This window comes from Quercus robur, chromosome 3 (assembly GCF_932294415.1).
Source record: "Quercus robur chromosome 3, dhQueRobu3.1, whole genome shotgun sequence".
NCBI lineage: Eukaryota > Viridiplantae > Streptophyta > Magnoliopsida > Fagales > Fagaceae > Quercus > Quercus robur.
Genome location: NC_065536.1, coordinates 10,485,107 through 10,503,029, shown reverse-complemented (window position 1 = coordinate 10,503,029; position 17,923 = coordinate 10,485,107). Strand labels below are relative to the sequence as shown.

Here is a 17,923-nt window from a genome sequence, read left to right as displayed (position 1 = left end):
CTAATCCATGAAGAGTTCTCATAGGTTTTTTTTGGCGTGCATTCTAATATAATAAACTATTAATCTTATAGATTAAATAGTAAATGACAACTGCTTATTTTGACATATTGCTTGTAATTAACCTATAATAGATATAAATAAAAACTTGGATTCAAGAAAATAGTTATTTAAGTGATATACATTTTATGGAAGAAACATTTACGCTCTATTTGTTTTGATGTAAAATATTTGCAGGAAAATATTTTTCAGTTTATAGTGTTTGGCAATGTACAAGAAAATACTGTGTAAAATATTTTCCAGTGTTTGGCAGATCGTAAAATGAAAGAAAAAAAAACTATTAAAAAATTTAATCATTTTTTTAATTAACTTCTAAAATATACATAGAGACGGATGAGGGATCATTAGAGCTAGTAAAAAAAAAATTCTTTACTTAATTTTGAACGAACTTTCTGCCAAAATCTATAAAAGTTTTTGCTCACTTTACAATAAACAAATTCCTCTACTTTCTAAAGTGAAACTGACGTTAATTTCTTATTCAAAAAGCTAGGCAAGTAGCAATATGGGATTAGATATGTATACGTTCTTATTCAAAAAGCTAGGCAAGTAGCAATAAGTATACGTTCATCCACCATCCCACATACAATAAATAAGACGCTCAAAAATCCCAAAATATGTTTTATTTTCTACACCAAGCTGAAATGATAATCAGCAGTTCGAACAAATAAATCACTAACTGTTGCTCAAAAATAATACAACAATATGAACTACATCTGGTTTGTCAGAAGTTCTTTAATATCTTCTCACTTGACTCACCATCTGCTACAAGAATTGAAGTAACTTCCTGCAGCCAGAATCAAACATCACTAGTGTTACTATAAAACATTAAATTGGAGTACCAAAATTACTAGCTTTGATATTACTGAGTGCAAATAATGTTAAGCCGCATATACCAGCAACACTGACAATTTAGATGAACAGTAAGATGAAGGTGATAAAATGCAGTAATCAGTAGGCATCTAAACTAAAACCAGTTTCATGTGGCGTACATGCTAACAATTAATGATGTATAAAAGCATTGAGCATATCATGCTCTTTCATATGCTGATGCATTCCTGCACCAATGCCACCACAAAGACATGCATAGAACAAAAAGAATAAGTGAGCAACAGTAGGGCCACAAGCAAAGAATTATGGTATGACTGTTACAAGAAACAGGCTAGATTTTGACAGGTCCAAACAGCAGAAAGAAAAATCATGTAGTTGACACAAAATTCTGGTATTTAAGGCTTTTACCTAGCTAATTTTTTTGTGAGGAGGGGGGGGGGGGGGGGGTGGGGTGGGGGAATCTGAAAATCTTCCACAAATCTTACTAAGCTAATGACAAACTAAAGATTGTTGTAAACAATACCTATCTCCATAACAGAACATTAGCTTAAAAATTATTGTTGTCACATTTAGCAGCTTACACTAAAGGCCCCAAGCCAGTGGCCTGGGCCTCTCACATTTTCCATTATGAACCAACAACCCATCTCGGCTCTTCCAATCAAGAGGTAGGGGTTCACATTTCTCAACCAAGATACAGCAGAACCTGCAAAATATTTCTGGACAAAACCCAGAACCAAGCTTGATAGAGAATGAGTACAGCCAAGCTAGCTTTTTTTCTGACCCAAATCTTGATTCGCATGTATTCTTGTCTGACTTATATTACAGGTTTTACAGAAGTCTGATACTTTTTGGGTCCAAACATGGAAAAAAAATTAAATCTCCATTAAAAAAAAATAATAATAAGAACACGTGATCAAAACTATAATGTTAATGTCATTAATCTATGAAGTCAACAAGACAATTTTAGCATCAATCTCAAGACTGCTTAGGTAATAGCTTGAGCACAATGTGTAGCTCGTCAAAATTCTAAAGAATAGCAATATTTGTTGGTATTGTACCCAATGGAAGCCTATGATGTTCCTATTCAGCTAGTTCACACAATTTGAAGTCCCTAGCTCTGTATATAAGGCAACATTAGCCAGATATTGTGTAGTGTGTCCAGAAATTACAATCAAGATGCTTCCCAAATGCATTACTCAGAGGTTGATATAAATAATTAAATATGAATCAAAAGCCTAGTTTCCCTATTATCTTCTTTGAATTTTAACTAAGCTTTTGCTATTTGGAACGCAAGAAACAAGTTCAATTTTGAACAGGTTCAGGTGCATCCAAGGGTGATTACACAGGGCGCTAGTGGATTATTGGAAGACTACCAAAGCATGATGACAGCACAGGTCTAATCTGATAGCTAGAGGATAGTTGTTGTCTGGCCTCATGTTCTTTTGGCCTTATTCAATTTCTTCTCTCTTTTCCTGGGGATATCGCTTTGTTGGGCTGGTGTTCTCCCTAGCTGAGTTGCTCTTAACTCAGTTTTTATTGGTATTATTCCATAGTATCAATCAAAGTTTCTATCGTTTTTAGCTCCCGAAAAAAAATTTTATATATATCACAAAGAAACACTGAAAAAAAAACAAAATAGGGACAACAACAATCCAGAGAAAAAGAAAAGAAAAGGAAATCATAAACTAGTATACAGTAATTTCATCACACAAATATCATAATGCCACACATAAATAAAACCCCCCCAAAAAAAAACCCAGATCTGAAAATCATAAACCCTAACTCATATCAAACAACCAATGTCAAAATCATCAAAGAAATAAATAAATCTCACACAACCAAATCAACACAAAAAAACCCATATGAAAAATAATAAGAAATCAAACGTGTGTAAAAATTATGATTCGTCAAAAATAAAACCTGAAACTTTGAGGAGTTTTTCTAGCAAGGAGTAGAAATCGAACCTAAGAAAAACCAGAGAAAGGTTAGAGATGAAGAAAAATGAAAAGAAAAGGAGAAATCTAATCTAAAAAGACAGAAAAGTACCAGAGGGTGGAGCTTGCTGATGGTGCCTCAAACCTTGGAGCCGGAGATGGGTGCGAGAGAGGGACCAGAGGTGGCTGGGTTTTTGGAGAGAAATCTGAGAGGTATAGTTTAAGCGTGAAAGTGACTGTGGGAGTGAGGGAGTAATAAGTATCGGGGTGAGAGGGAGAAAGCATATGTAAAATGTTTTACCCAAATTTTAAGTGTAAAATACTTTATATAAATTTGTATAGGTTGATTTGGTTGATTGAAAATATATTATTTTTGATCAAATAAAGTATTTTACCGTAAAACAAACATGGTAAAATTATAAAATATTTTTTTAAAAATATTTTACATTGAAATAAACAGAGCGTAAATGTAACATAAACTAAAGCACTTAGCAGTAATATGTTTCACACAAATATAGTGTCAATTTTAAGTGCAATGAAATTTTACCACATTTAACATCTATATACAAATTTTAAGCGAGCAAAGCACTCTATTGTTTATGAATAAAAAAAAAAAAAAAAACACACATATATATGAACAAATTTGCAAAATCTTCCAATGTTGACAAAGAAGGCAAATATGTGTCTTTGTCAGATTGGCAAAAGAGAAAAACTATTTGCAAGTGGGAAAAATGTCAAAATTGTAGGTGGATTACCAGAAAATTAATGAATCAACACACTTAATCCCAACCAAAATTGCTTAATCTTAGAAGAAAGGTGCATACGTATACACATATATGGACTTTTGATTTCAAAATGGCATGTTAATCCTATCACTTCCAGCATAGATTATGCCTCATTGATTTGCTTAAAAAAATCAGTGTATTTGTGTTGCTTGTTCTACTAACACCTCCTAATTGCTAAAAGATGAGCTTTCACTGTTGCATGGGCCATTATTTTAACAGCAACACAGAACTTCCCTATTCAAGGCTCATGTCAGCATATATTGATAGAAGATCCTACAGAAATAGCCATGAATATGGGTAAGAATTAGACTACCAGAATTGGCAATAAAGTACATGGCTGATTTGGTATATCTGTTATACCAAATACTTTATCATTGGCCATAAAATGTTACATGCATTGATAAAAAGTTCAACAAGCTATCCGAAAAGGAAAATAGTAAGTCTTATTACAGTCCTGTTTAGCTGCCTAATGAAAATCAAACCTAGTTTAATCCCAATGCATTAAGTTGTAATTTGTAACATCGCAGAATTTTTACCATGCGACTCTAACAAGTGTTTACTTTCAATTGCACTATAGAGCATAGCATAGAATGTCCTAAATGTTAATTCATCTGCATAGAGCTAAGCTAAGCTAAGGAGGTGAAACAGACTCATAAATTTGCCTGAGTTGTTTTCCCGCATCAACCATGGTTGGCCTATCTTCTGCTATATCAGAAATGCAACTCAAGACAACCTCCACAGCCAGAAACTGTTTGTGATCAATTCTTTTCTTCCAGCATCGTCTTATCTACAACTTTGATTACCTAATTTTGTTCAACACAGGAACGCACCCAATCTACTAGATAATAGGCCTCAATATCATATTCACCATCTAAAAATAAACCATCCTGTCAAAAGTGTAAGAAGTGGCATACCAAAACTATATAAATCAGTTTTCTCATTTACTTTAAAAAAATATTCAGGTGCCACATAACCTGTTGTTCCACATATATCATTTTCTACATGCAATTGTCCTTCAAGAATACACATGGAGAGTGAAAAATCATTCGGTTTGGCAACATTGTTATTGTCCAATATAATGGTGTGCGGTCTAACATTTCTACGGATTGTAGGCCTTGAAAATGAAGTATGGAGATATGCAATTGCATTATCTATGCCCATTGCAATCTTTAACCTGCATTTCCATGGTAATGGCTCAAAGTGGACTCTCTTAGTTGGTGGGATACAAATACAATTGTAGAGATTTCTGGCCCCTACAAATTCATACACAATAATCGGGTTTTTGGTCTCTAAGCAACATCGTAAGAGTTTCAGAACATTTTGGTGGACACTCATTTGTGATCCCAACACAATGTCTTTAATAATGTCATTTAATCCCCAAACTTCATGTCTATACTTTTTAACTGAAATCAAGTGGTCTTCTAGAGAACCCTTGTAAAAGTCAAAATCACTAGCCAACAGAAAATGTCGACATTGGTCACAAAATCACTAGCCAACAGAAAATGTCGACATTGGTCATAGTTTTTTGTTGCTCTTCTGAGCTCTTCGGCAGAGAAAATATGGATAGGATTGCTTTTTCCATTGCCAAAGGCAATTAGCCCCTCTAATAACATTCTTCAATTCCTCGTAAATAGTGTCTCCCCTTTGCCTTTCCTCTTCATTTTCAAACATGAATTCATCCTCTCCATCAAGCCCTTAGATCACATATAGGAATAACAATATACACATTTAATATGTTAATGCATGAAAGGCTATAGTCTGGCTCTAGATTAAGATATTTAAAGGTCACTAATCAATCTTTGCCTAGAGATCATATATTGTGGGATCATAGATGCTCAATTTAGGTATTTCGCTCATAATTGGTGGGATCTAATTCCCTAATATCATGTATTACAATTTCTATTTAAGTCATAGAAAATGAATGAGAAATCCATCATGTTCAGCCATTTCACATTACCTACCTAGGCTAGGACCACTCTAACTCCCAAATTCATTAAGAATCAAAAGCAAGGTCTTTTAAGGACAGCAGAACAATTTCGTCTGGAGCACCCTCCAGCCAAACTTGCATATTCTCTAATCTAGAGGCCATTTTAGTTTTTCCAAAATATTTTTTGTAATAAATACTTCCCTTAAAGATTAAACAAAGATATGATAATTTGAAGAAACAGGTTTGAAATTGAAATATAAACCAAGATCCACAAAGAATACTCAATTAAAATGCAGCAAAGAAGTATCCCACTGCAGACCATTCAAAATTATGTTACAACTCATGGATCCAGAAACTAATGAATTAAAAGTAGAAACTCTACTTGTCGTTAATAATAATTTGGACCTATGAAAGCTCATAGACATGGAGGCATATATAATAATCGAAAACCGTGAGGGTAAAAAAGAGTATGTAGATAATAGAACCAAACATTAGTACCATAAACTTCAGTTACCTAATTTTGTTCAATACAGGAACACACCCAATTTGGTAGATAATAGGCCCAATCATTTGTAACATAGAAATGTGAAGGCCGTCCTGTCAAATGTGGTAGATAATAAGAACTGACTTTTTAAAATACCATATGATCTAATAACAGAAATCTTCAAATAGAATGATCTTAATCCTGCCTTTGAAGCTTTCATAGTTATATTACAAGTCATCCAGAAATGAAATAGAACCTCCTTTTTTAATCATTTTTTTATCCAAGTCCAAAATTCATACAGACATTTATGTTTTCTTTCTTTTTGCTTGCTTGTTCCATACTACTACATAATTGCAGCTACTAAGAGCTGTTCAGTCACCACCACTGCAGCTAAAGTTAACTTGATCTTCCACCAAAAGAGAAACTATTTGCAAGTGGGAAAATTTTCAAAATTTTAGGTGGATAAACAGTAAATTAATGAATCAACACACTTAATCCCAGCCAAAATTGCTTAATCATAGAAGAAAGGCACATACATATACACACATATGGACTTTTGATTTCAAAATGGCATGTTAATCCTATCACTTCCAGCATAGATTACACTTCATTGATTTGCTTACAAAAAACAGTGTATTTATGTTGCTTGTTCCACTAACACCTCCTAATTACTAAAAGAAGAGCTTTCACTGTTGCATGGGCCATTGTTTTGACAGCAACACAGAACTTCCCTCTTCAAGGCTCATGTCAGCATATTTTGATAGAAGATCCTACAGAGCATTTGAGAGAGAAGAGAGAGAGCATTAAACTTCCTCTCTATTAGTAAATACAACACTAAGTCATGCATCAAGTGACCCGAAGATCAAAATTTGGAGAGAAACGAGTGTCTGGTTCTTATGTGTCTAAAAGAAAGTGAATTGATATTCGACTAGATCAATACAGATATCTTTTTTAAAAGAAAAGAAAAGATAAAGACAATGAAGAAGGATAAAACAGCAAACACTGAAGCTGTTATACAGATTACAGCCTAATATTATGAAGAAACCATGACAAAACTATCACACAGTGGGAAGTTACTTTGTAGGAGAAACCAATCTCAAACCAAAATACAGGCAGGTAAACAAAATAATGAAGAATACCTGATATTAGTTGCAGCGTCACGGCTCTCAGCCTTTTTGTTTTCCCAATTTTTATGTTTTCCTTTTTCTTAGCTAAGATTTTAATTTTTAATGTTAATAGGCTTAAACTAAGTGTGCATATAGAATCTCTATTTTAATACAAAGTGTGCAAATAGCATTCTTGTCCTAACATTAGCTAACAGCATAAAGTTTCAAGTATTATATGTGTCAAAAAAACTATAGAATTGCTTTCGAAAATGCTTCATAATAAGAAAAATATATATACCCACTTCATTTAATTTGAAAATTTTTAAGTAACACTAATTACGACCACCAGATAGCACAAATTACGACCACCGGTAGCCCAAACCGTCAACCCAAATGTCCGCCGCTTCGACCCACGCCGCTGCCAAACAAACCAAAGACCGATGGTTTTGCAGTAAGGAGGCGGACAGAGCTGTGATTCATGGAGATTTCAGATGGGTGAAGGAAGGGATTGAAGAGGCGATATGGCACATTAGCTGGATTTGAAGAAAAAGGGGTGGGGATCTGTTTGGTAAAGCTTCTTCAATTGCTTTCACACAAAAGCAAAAAAAGCAAAAAGGGGTATTATATTAAAGTACTCAATATTCGCCCTTGTAACAAATTTTTTTTTTTTTTTTAACTCTTAAGTAAATTTATTTCACAAAAAATGATTCTAAAAAAAAAAAAAAAAAAAATCACAAAAGACAAAAAAGAAAATATTAAGAAATATTACAAATATTATTACGTAAACTTTACAAACTAATATGATAATGAATATTATTGGTAGATTTGAAGAACATAACAAATAGATGAATGTTTGAATTACAATTTTATGATTGTTGACCTTTTTTTAAAAATTTTTTTTTATTTAAGAAATGCAGACGCAGTAAAGGTTATGTAAAAAAATTTATAGGAACCTTAGCATTGCTTAAAGATTATAATATATTTGTAAAGCATATGGCTGATTTTGTATATTTGTAATAAGAGATGTCTTTTCCTTAACCATAAAATATTACATGCAATGATAAAAAGTTCAACTGAAACTATAAGAAAATAAAAATAATAGGTCTTATAATAGTCTTGTATCAGTTACCAATGAAAATAAAACCTAATTTTATACCAATGCATTAAATCTAAGAGTTGGTTTCATGATATAAACTATTAAAGTTGAATATTTATTTTTTTTCTACCAAAAAAAAGTTTAATATTTCCAAATCCAATAAATACTCACGTAAGGTGTTTAGTGAATCAGCCTAAAGTTATATTTTAGTTTTTCCCAAATACTTTGGCAATGATTATGTAGGGACACGATTTTCGTTAATCCGGTCTTGGACAATTAGGCCCCGGCCCAAGAAGTCCCACACAATGAAGTTTGTAGAGTATGGGCTAAAGAACTTGGTTCCAGTTGGCTCAAACGGTTCGTTGCATGTTCTAAGTGGATGTAGAAACGTGAATCAAGAAAATGTATCTGGAAATGGAAGTTCCATTCATGGATCTGCTCTCATACAATGATTTCTTCCTTTTCTCTCTTCTCTCCTCCCCTTTTTTTTCCGTCCCCCTTTCTGGGGGACTCTTACATATGATATAGGCCCTCTCTTATCATTTGGGCCCTACACTTGTTGATCATCCAAACCTCCACTTGAGCACCTGTCCCATCAGACGCCCTTACCAGTTCTTTGTGAGTTGCAGTGACCAAGGTAACACTGTTCAGGGGTCTTCTCCTCATTAATGCGGCCAGGAGAGTAGTTGTGGTGCATTTAATGTGGTGGTGACAGCCTTTGCTGGGATATTTTGAGCCTTCTTTCTTTTTATGCGTTTGGAGTGAGGGCTACAGTAACTGGGACGCGTCATTGATTACGGACTTCGGGGTGTCCGAGGAGGAATTACTCCTCGGCCGTGTTTTCTTTGCCCAGTTGGCTTGGGTAGGGATTACGGGCCGCGACGTCTCCTCGGAAGGGATTGTCCTCGGACGGGCCCAAGGCCCAGCCAACTTGTTATTCTGGGCCGGTCCCCACAATAGCCCCTCAAAACTCCGGTTTTGATCTCCTTCCGAGAGGAAAAGCGGGGTTTTGACATTTATGAAGGATGGAACGGATGAAACCTTGGTCCGCGCGCGTGGGCGGTTACTTTTGACGCGCCACAATTTACGAGGCGCGGCCATTTACTCCAGACAGTTTTATGTTTCCTTCATCCACCGGCGAGATGTGGATCTGACGGCCAGCATTGTTCCTTGAATTTGTGAGCGGGAGGGATTTTCTCTTTCTCCCTCCTGCTATATAAAGCGCCTGAGAGGATCCTTTTTTCTTTTTTATTCGCACATCAGAACAGAGAGCTCCAGAGAACTCCAGCGCCCAGAAATCCTTAAGCACCTCCGTCCTTCAAATCTTCATAACCGTTTCCGCGAAGCGCCCCTCCTAGAAGAGATCTTCAACCACCTCACCAGCCATTTGTGAAGATATCCGTAAGTTCCGTTCGCTTCGTCGCTTCGATTTTCTCCTCGGATTTTATTTTTCTCCTCGGTCTTTATTTCCATTCCTCCAGTTCAGATTAGATGGGTAGATTCAAAAAACTAGTAGACACTCCGGCTGCCATGAGGCTTTTAGGGCAAAATACCATATCCCGCCGGGGGTGGTTCTACGGTACTGTCCCCTAGAAGGAGTACTGTTTGATAGAGGCGTGGGTGAAGTGGTCATTCCCATGATTGCCTTTATTCAAGGGGGAATGACGCTCCCCATGCGTAGGATTACCCGGGACTACTTGTTCCACCATAGGTTGACGCCACACCAGTGCGCTCCAAACATGTTCAGGGTATTAGGCTGCATAGATGTCTTGAACGAGCGAATGGGTCTAGGTCTGACCTGGCATGACGTGGTACGCATGTACGAGTGCCACTACGTCGAGAATGGAGGGTATTACCTTAAGTCTCGATCCGAGGTGGTTAGGGTAATCTCCTGTCTCCCCATATCCAATAAGACTATGAAGGATGACTTCCTCATTGCCTCAGGAGAATGGAGCGATGGTCTTCATTGTCCAACTCAGGCAGGAACCCCAGGTGCGGCGCCTTTAGGCCCAATCCTTTAGGGAAGGGGCTTGGCTCCTCGGACTTACTCTTTTTTCCATTTGTCATAAATCTGTCAGTTTAATTCTGATTTTCTTCTCGGTTGTATTGCAGATAAAGCTTTGGTTGCTCCCAGGCTGAGCCACGTGAACGTTCCGGCCCTAAATTATCTTTTAAGGTCAGAAATCTACGTTCACACGGACGGGCAGCTGCGTGCGTGTCATCTGGTTTTGGGCTATCAACCACTAACCCGTGCTTTCCAACCCGTTGGCCACGCCATTAGAGCTGGTAGCCCCCGATTAGCTAGGATTGACGTGTCCAAGCCTGGGTGTTTGGCCCGAGTAGATCTTAAGCCAGTCGTGCTACCTGGGGTTCGGGATCCTCCATCGGTCGCGCAACTGCCTCTAGAGGACCTTGAAGCCGCCGTGCCAGCTGAGGAAGAGGCCGAATCATCTCGTCTTTCCCTTGAGGAGGAAATAAACGAGTTCTATTTTGAGGAGGAGGTTGACAAAGCCCCCGTAGTTGAGCTCTCGGACCCTGAAGGAGAGCAGAATCACAACTCCGTGGCTGGCGGTCCAATCGTTATAACTTGCTCGGACGATTCTTCAAACAAGGAAGTAGGCAGTATGGCTGGCAAGGGAAAATCTTTGAGAGAACTGATGTCCAGCCGAGGAAAGGGTCAGTCCTCAAAGGCGCCTGCTAAGATACAAACCCAGGACCCTCCTCCCATCGCCCCTCAGGTTCCTTCCGACCCTGGCCTTAAGGTTAACCCTGACCTAAAAAAGAAGAGGCCAGTTGACGTTCCTGAGGAGGGTGAAGTGGCCCCCCGCCTGGCCAAGCAGCAGAAAGCCACTCGGGGAAAGAGGAGCAAGAGGGCTAACTCCACGGAGAGTCGGGATGAGGAGAATCGGGCTGAGGTGCGCGTTACTCCCCCCGCATGGAGTCTGAAGATGGGGCTGGACGGGGTCGCTATCCCCTATACTGCCTCTGTTCGCGAGTACAACAAGGGCAGAGCGGGCTACATAGCTGAGGCCCTGGAGCAGCCAGTGCTCCTTCCTCGGGATATGGAGGCTTACAGGCGGTTCTCCCAGCCCGAGCTTTTTCTGTCCCTTAAGAGGGACCTTGCAATGGTAAGCCATTCTTGCACCCTTTTATTTAGCCATCAACGTTGTTGCATTCTACCCTAACTTTGGTTTTGTTTTGTTGGCAGATCACCCAGCAGGTGTTTGTGGCTGAGGAGTTCTGCCGCAGCAACCGCAGCTTGGCTGAAGCTGAGGTTCAATCTCGGAATGAGGTAGAGAAGACCGTGGGATCCCTCAAGCAGGAAATCTTCGAACTGACGGAGAAGTTCAAAGAATCGGAGAAACAGCGCAAGAGCGCGGAGGCTGGCCTTAAAAATGCTGAAACCCAAGCCGAGGATCAGCGCCATAAACTGTACGTAACTGAAACCAGTCTTGCTACTGAGCAGCAGAATGTGCTGGAACTCAAGGCCACTCTGCAGAAAGCTGGGGACGAGATACGGCGGGTTAAAGAAGAGGCTCAGCTGATCCGAGAGGCTGCAGAGGCTGAAAAGAAAGCTTCTCATTAGCTCGGGGTCCAAGAAACGGAGGCCAGGCTATTCGAGGAGATCCCCGAGGTGTGCAGGGACTATTGCAGCATCTCATGGGCTCGCGCCCTTGACGCTGCAGGAATTCCTGCGGATTCGACGCTGAGACTGCCTGAGAGCATCTTTTATCCCCAGGAGATCCGAGAGAATCCTGACGGCGCCCAAGCGGCTTCTGAGCAGGACTTGGCGGTGCCTGATGCCGTCCCTGTGCTCGACAAAGCGAAGGATCTTGCCATAGACTCTATCTCCGAGGCTTCTCCTTCTCAGCCAGAGTAGAAGAAGGATCCTCCTGCTAAGGCTTAGTCTTTAGGTTTTTAATGTGTACTTCTCTTTTTTTTTTTTTTTGAATGAGTCGTCCTGTTTTTATGTTCTTTTGTAAGGACCTCTCTTTGTATTGACATCGGAATATTAATATATAATGTTCTCTTTGTTTTCTATGAATTATGCTGGTACCATCCCTTTATTTAACGTTTGCCATGATATAAATAAATATAAACGGTCGAGATAAAAAGGATGCCGCGCAGCGAGTTTGAATAAGGGTTGTAATAATGCTAGACTCCGCGCACACCTCGAAATGATTTCCCTTAAGTAATAATTTCCCTTAAGTCTGTGGTCCGAGGACCATGCAGGACTTAGGTACTGTTTAAAACTTGGATCAATTGTCATAAGTAATAATTTTCCCTAAGCAATAATTTCCCCTAAGCCTGTGGTCCAAGGAGCCATGCAGGACTTAAGTTCTGTTTAAAACTTGGATAAATTGTCATAAGTAATAATTTCCCCTAAGTCTGTGGTCCGAGGACCATGCAGGACTTAGGTTTTGTTTAAAACTTGGATAAATTGTCATAAGTAATAATTTCCCCTAAGTCTGTGGTCCGAGGAGCTATGCAGGACTTAGGTTTTGTTTAAAACTATGAATAGTTGCCATAAGTAATAATTTCCCCTAAGTCTGTGGTCCGAGGAGCCATGCAGGACTTAGGTTCTGTTTAAAACTATGAATAGTTGCCATAAGTAATAATTTCCCCTAAGCCTGTGGTCCGAGGAGCCATGCAGGACTTAAGTTCTGTTTAAAACTTGGATAAATTGTCATAAGTAATAATTTCCCCTAAGTCTGTGGTCCGAGGAGCCATGCAGGACTTAGGTTCTATTTAAAACTATGAATAGTTGCCATAAGTAATAATTTGCCCTAAGCCTGTGGTCCGAGAAGCCATGCAGGACTTAAGTTCTGTTTAAAACTCGGATAAATTGTCATAAGTAATAATTTCCCCTAAGTCTGTGGTCCGAGGACCATGCAGGACTTAGGTTTTGTTTAAAACTTGGATAAATTGTCATAAGTAATAATTTCCCCTAAGCCTGTGGGCCGAGGAGCCACGCAGGACTTAGGTTCTGTTTAAAACTATGAATAGTTGCCATAAGTAATAATTTCCTCTAAGCCTGTGGTCCGAGGAGCCATGTAGGACTTAAGTTCTGTTTAAAACTTGGATAAATTGTCATAAGTAATAATTTCCCCTAAGTCTGTGGTCCGAGGAGCCATGCAGGACTTAGGTTCTGTTTAAAACTATGAATAGTTGCCATAAGTAATAATTTGCCCTAAGCCTGTGGTCCGAGAAGCCATGCAGGACTTAAGTTCTGTTTAAAACTCGGATAAATTGTCATAAGTAATAATTTCCCCTAAGTCTGTGGTCCGAGGACCATGCAGGACTTAGGTTTTGTTTAAAACTTGGATAAATTGTCATAAGTAATAATTTCCCCTAAGCCTGTGGTCCGAGGAGCCACGCAGGACTTAGGTTCTGTTTAAAACTATGAATAGTTGCCATAAGTAATAATTTCCCCTAAGCCTGTGGTCCGAGGAGCCATGCAGGACTTAAGTTCTGTTTAAAACTTGGATAAATTGTCATAAATAATAATTTCCCCTAAGTCTGTGGTCCGAGGAGCCATGTAGGACTTAGGTTCTGTTTAAAACTATGAATAGTTGGAAATAGACCAGTGGGCACAGGATAATCACGAAACAAAACGTGGGCGAAGCCATTTTCATTAATAATAGTATCTTCTTAGGTTATTTACATTCCATGGTCGAGGTACAGTTTTCTCATCCAAATCTTCTAGATAATAAGCGCCTATCCCGGCCACGGATGTGATGCGATACGGTCCTTCCCAATTGGGCCCCAGCTTGCCCCAAGAGGGGTTTTTTGCACTGCCGAGAACCTTTCTCATTACGAGATCACCTGGTGCTAAAGGTCGTAGTTTAACATTGGTATCATATCCCTGTCTTAGCTTCTGATGATAATAGGCCATATGGATCGTAGCTTTTTCCCTTCTTTCCTCGGCTAGGTCTAGGCCTCTTTCCAATAGCTCGTCGTTACTGTTTGGGGTAAATGAGTTAGACCTCAGTGTGGGAAAGTTGTTTTCGATTGGGAGCATGGCCTCAGCCCCATAAGTCATCGAGAAGGGGGTTTCACCGGTTGATCGTCGCGGCGTTGTCCGATAGGTCCATAAGACATGTGGGAGTTCTTCTACCCATCTCCCCTTTGCCTCATCCAGTCTTTTCTTCAGCCCGTTTACTATGACCTTGTTCACGGCCTCAACCTACCCGTTTCCTTGGGGGTAGGCGGGAGTGGAGTATCGGTTAATGATCCCAAACTCGCGGCAATACTCCCTGAAGTTCTTGCTGTCGAATTGGAGACCGTTGTCCGAAATGAGTGTGCGTGGAGTTCCGAAGCGGGTAATAATGTTCTTCCAGATGAATTTTTGGGCATCCACGTCCCTAATGTTGGCCAAAGGTTCAGTCTCCACCCATTTGGTGAAGTAATCGGTTCCGACTATTATGTATCGCTTGTTCCCCGCAGCTTTGGGGAAAGGGCCGACAATATCAAGACCCCATTGTGCAAACGGCCAGGGGCTAGAGAGGGGGTTGAGGACCCCTCCGGGTTGGTGGATGTTTGGGGCAAATCTTTGGCACTGATCACACTTCTTGGCGTATTCTTGGGCCTCTCTTTGCATGTTCGGCCACCATATCCTTGGGTGAGTGCCCTGTGTGCCAGCGACCTTCCTCCGATGTGACTTCCACAAATCCCCTCGTGTAACTCTTCAAGTAAGGACTCGGCTTCTTTTGGATGTATGCAGAGTAAGTATGGCCCAGAGTAGGAGCGCCGATATAGTTTGTGGTCCTTAGATAGCCAGAACCGAGGAGCATTCCTCCGTACCTTCTCGGCCTCCAATTTTTCCTCTGGTAGGATGTCGTCTTGGAGGAAGTTTTTTATGGGATCCATCCAGCTGGGACTCTCTCTGATCTGATGGACCTGGGCCGGGTTTCTTCTAATGGGACTTGCTTGGACTAGATCTTCGACAAGGATCGTTCGCGGTAGATTATGCGCCGAGGACGTGGCGAGAGTGGCCAGCGAGTCCCCATGGGTGTTTACGCTCCTGGAAATGTGCGTCAGATTGAAGGACTCAAAACTCGTCTCTTGGCGTTTGACTTGTCCTAGATACTCTTGCATCCTAGCATCTCTAGCTTCCAGCTCACCCATCACTTGGCCGACGACCAATCTGGAGTCCGAGAATGCTTCTATTACCCTTCCACCCAATCTTTGAACCATCGTCATCCCTTGAAGCAAAGCTTCGTACTCGGCTTCATTGTTTGTGGCCGAGGACCCGAGTCTCAGTGATTTTTCAATGGTAGCACCGTTCGGCGATATTAAAACTATCCCAACTCCAGATCCTCTCTGGTTGGCCGCGCCATCCACGTAGACCTTCCAATGCAAGGTTCCCCCTGCTGAAATTGTACCAACCGATTTTCCATCCATGTCTTTCTTCTCGGTTATTGTTTCTATAGAGGGTTCAGCAAACTCCGCGACCAAGTCTGCGAGGATCTGACCTTTGAGGGAGGATCTGGGCATATATTTAATATCAAAGGCCCCCAAAAGCGCACTCCACATGGCGATCCTTCCTGTGTAGTCGGCGCTTCGAAGCACCGCTCGAAGGGGAAGCTGAGTTAGAACGATGACCGTATGCGCCTGAAAGTAATGAGGGAGCTTTTGGGTGGCATGTACTATCGCCAGAATTGCCTTTTCCAAAGGCAGATATCGCACCTCGACCTCATGTAATGATTTGCTCACATAGTAAACCGGTCGCTGCACCCCATTATCATCCCGTATCAGTACCAGGCTTATAGCATGGGGAGCTACAGCGACGTATGCAAACAGTACCTCGTCTGCCTCAAGGCTGGACATGATGGGTGGTCGTGATAGGTATTCCTTAAGTTGCTGGAAGGCCCGAACACAATCCTCCGACCATTCAAACCCTTTCCACTTATTTATCAGGAGGTAGAAAGGTCGACATCGATCCGCTGATCGTGATATGAACCTGTTTAATGCTGCGACCACGCCTGTGAGCTTCTGCACCTCTTTTGGATTCCGAGGAGTATATAGGCTGTTAATTGCGCTGTTAATTGCTTTGATTTGATCGGGACTTACTTCTATTCCCCTATGGGTTACCATATACCCCAAGAATTTCCCCGACCTGACCCCGAATGAACATTTGGAAGCATTGAGCTGCAGCTTGTGCTCCCTTAAGGCAGCAAAGATTATTTCAAGGTCTTTCACGTGCTCGGACACTACTTTACTCTTTACGACCATATCGTCTATGTAAACCTCAATGATTTTGCCCAGCTGTGGCTCGAACATCCTGGTTATCATCCTTTGGTAGGTTGACCCTACGTTCTTTAGTCCAAATGGCATCACCTTATAGTGATAGTTTCTGATGGGCGTCATGAAAGCCGTCTTCTCCTGATCTTCTAATGCAAGGGGTATCTGATGATAGCCCTGGAAGGCGTCCAAGAAACTCATTCGAGGGTGACCCACGGTTGCATCCACCAATCGGTCTATTCGTGGTAAGGGAAATGGGTCTTTTGGGCACGCCTTGTTTAAGTCCGTGAAGTCCACGCAGACTCTCCACTTCTCCGTTTTCTTCCTTACCACCACCGTGTTTGCCAACCATTCGGGGTAAAAGACCTCTTTAATAGCCCCTGCTTTTTTCAGTTTTGCCACTTCGTCTCTTACGGCACTAGCATGTTCCTTTGAGGGGCGTCGGGGTGGCTGCTTCTTCGGAGTGGAAGAGGGGTTAACGTTCAGGTGGTGAAAAATAAGGCTAGGATCAACTCCCGGGGCGTCATAGGCGTCCCATGCAAACACATCGACATTTCCTCTGAGGAATCTGACCAGTTCCTCTTTTTCTTGAGGGGGTAGCTCGGAGCTGACCTGGAAAAACTTCTCCGGATCATCGTTGACAGTGAATTTATCTAAACTTTCACACCTTATCTCCTCGGCTAGCCCATCGCCTTGCCCTGCCGAGGCAGCTGGCTGCTATAAGTTCTCAGGGGCCGAGGACTCGGCACGGGACCGATGTAAGATGGCGGCCACCATACATTGTCTGGCCGTGGCCTGATCTCCATGAATATCTTCTACTTGTCCTCCAGATGGGTATTTTACTTTTTGGTGGAGTGTGGAGGATACGGCTTCTAGGGCGTGGATCCATGGCCTGGCAACTATCGCGGTGTAGGGTGAACAAGCGTCGACCACGATAAAATTTACCTCCACCACCTCTAATCCAGTCTGTATGGGTAATCTGATCTGGCCCTTTGGCATAACGGTCTTCCCTTCGAAGCTAATAAGGGGGGAGTCACAAGCTGTCAAATCCTCCGGCTTCAAGTTCAGCCCCTTGTATAGATCAGGGTACATTATCTCTACCGCACTCCCTGGGTCTACTAACACCCTTTTCACATTGAATCCTCCAATTCTTAACGTGACCACTAAGGCGTCGTCGTGAGGTTGAATAGTTCCTCTCTTATCCTCGTCCGAGAATCCCAGTATCAAAGAGTTTCCCTTTTTAGACCTTTTGGGTTCCCTTTGCCTGTCCGAGGAGGGGAGCCGATCAACAGCCAGTACCCTGGGGAGGGGTGGCCCAGTTCTTCCTGGTGCAGCGAGGATGACATGTATCGTTCCGGTGGGGGGTCTTAATGACACATCCTTTCGAGGCTCTTGCATTGCTTGATGGGGATGGCCGCTCGAGTGGTGCAGAAGATGACGTAACTTCCCTTCTCGGACCAAC

General features: G+C 41.2%; 1 pseudogene; it reads right to left on the bottom strand.

The window, feature by feature from the left end:
* Positions 1 to 3,884: 3,884 nt before the first annotated feature.
* LOC126717009 (non-functional pseudokinase ZED1-like) overlaps positions 3,885 to 17,923 on the bottom strand; it is a 90,367-nt pseudogene continuing 76,328 nt past the window's right edge.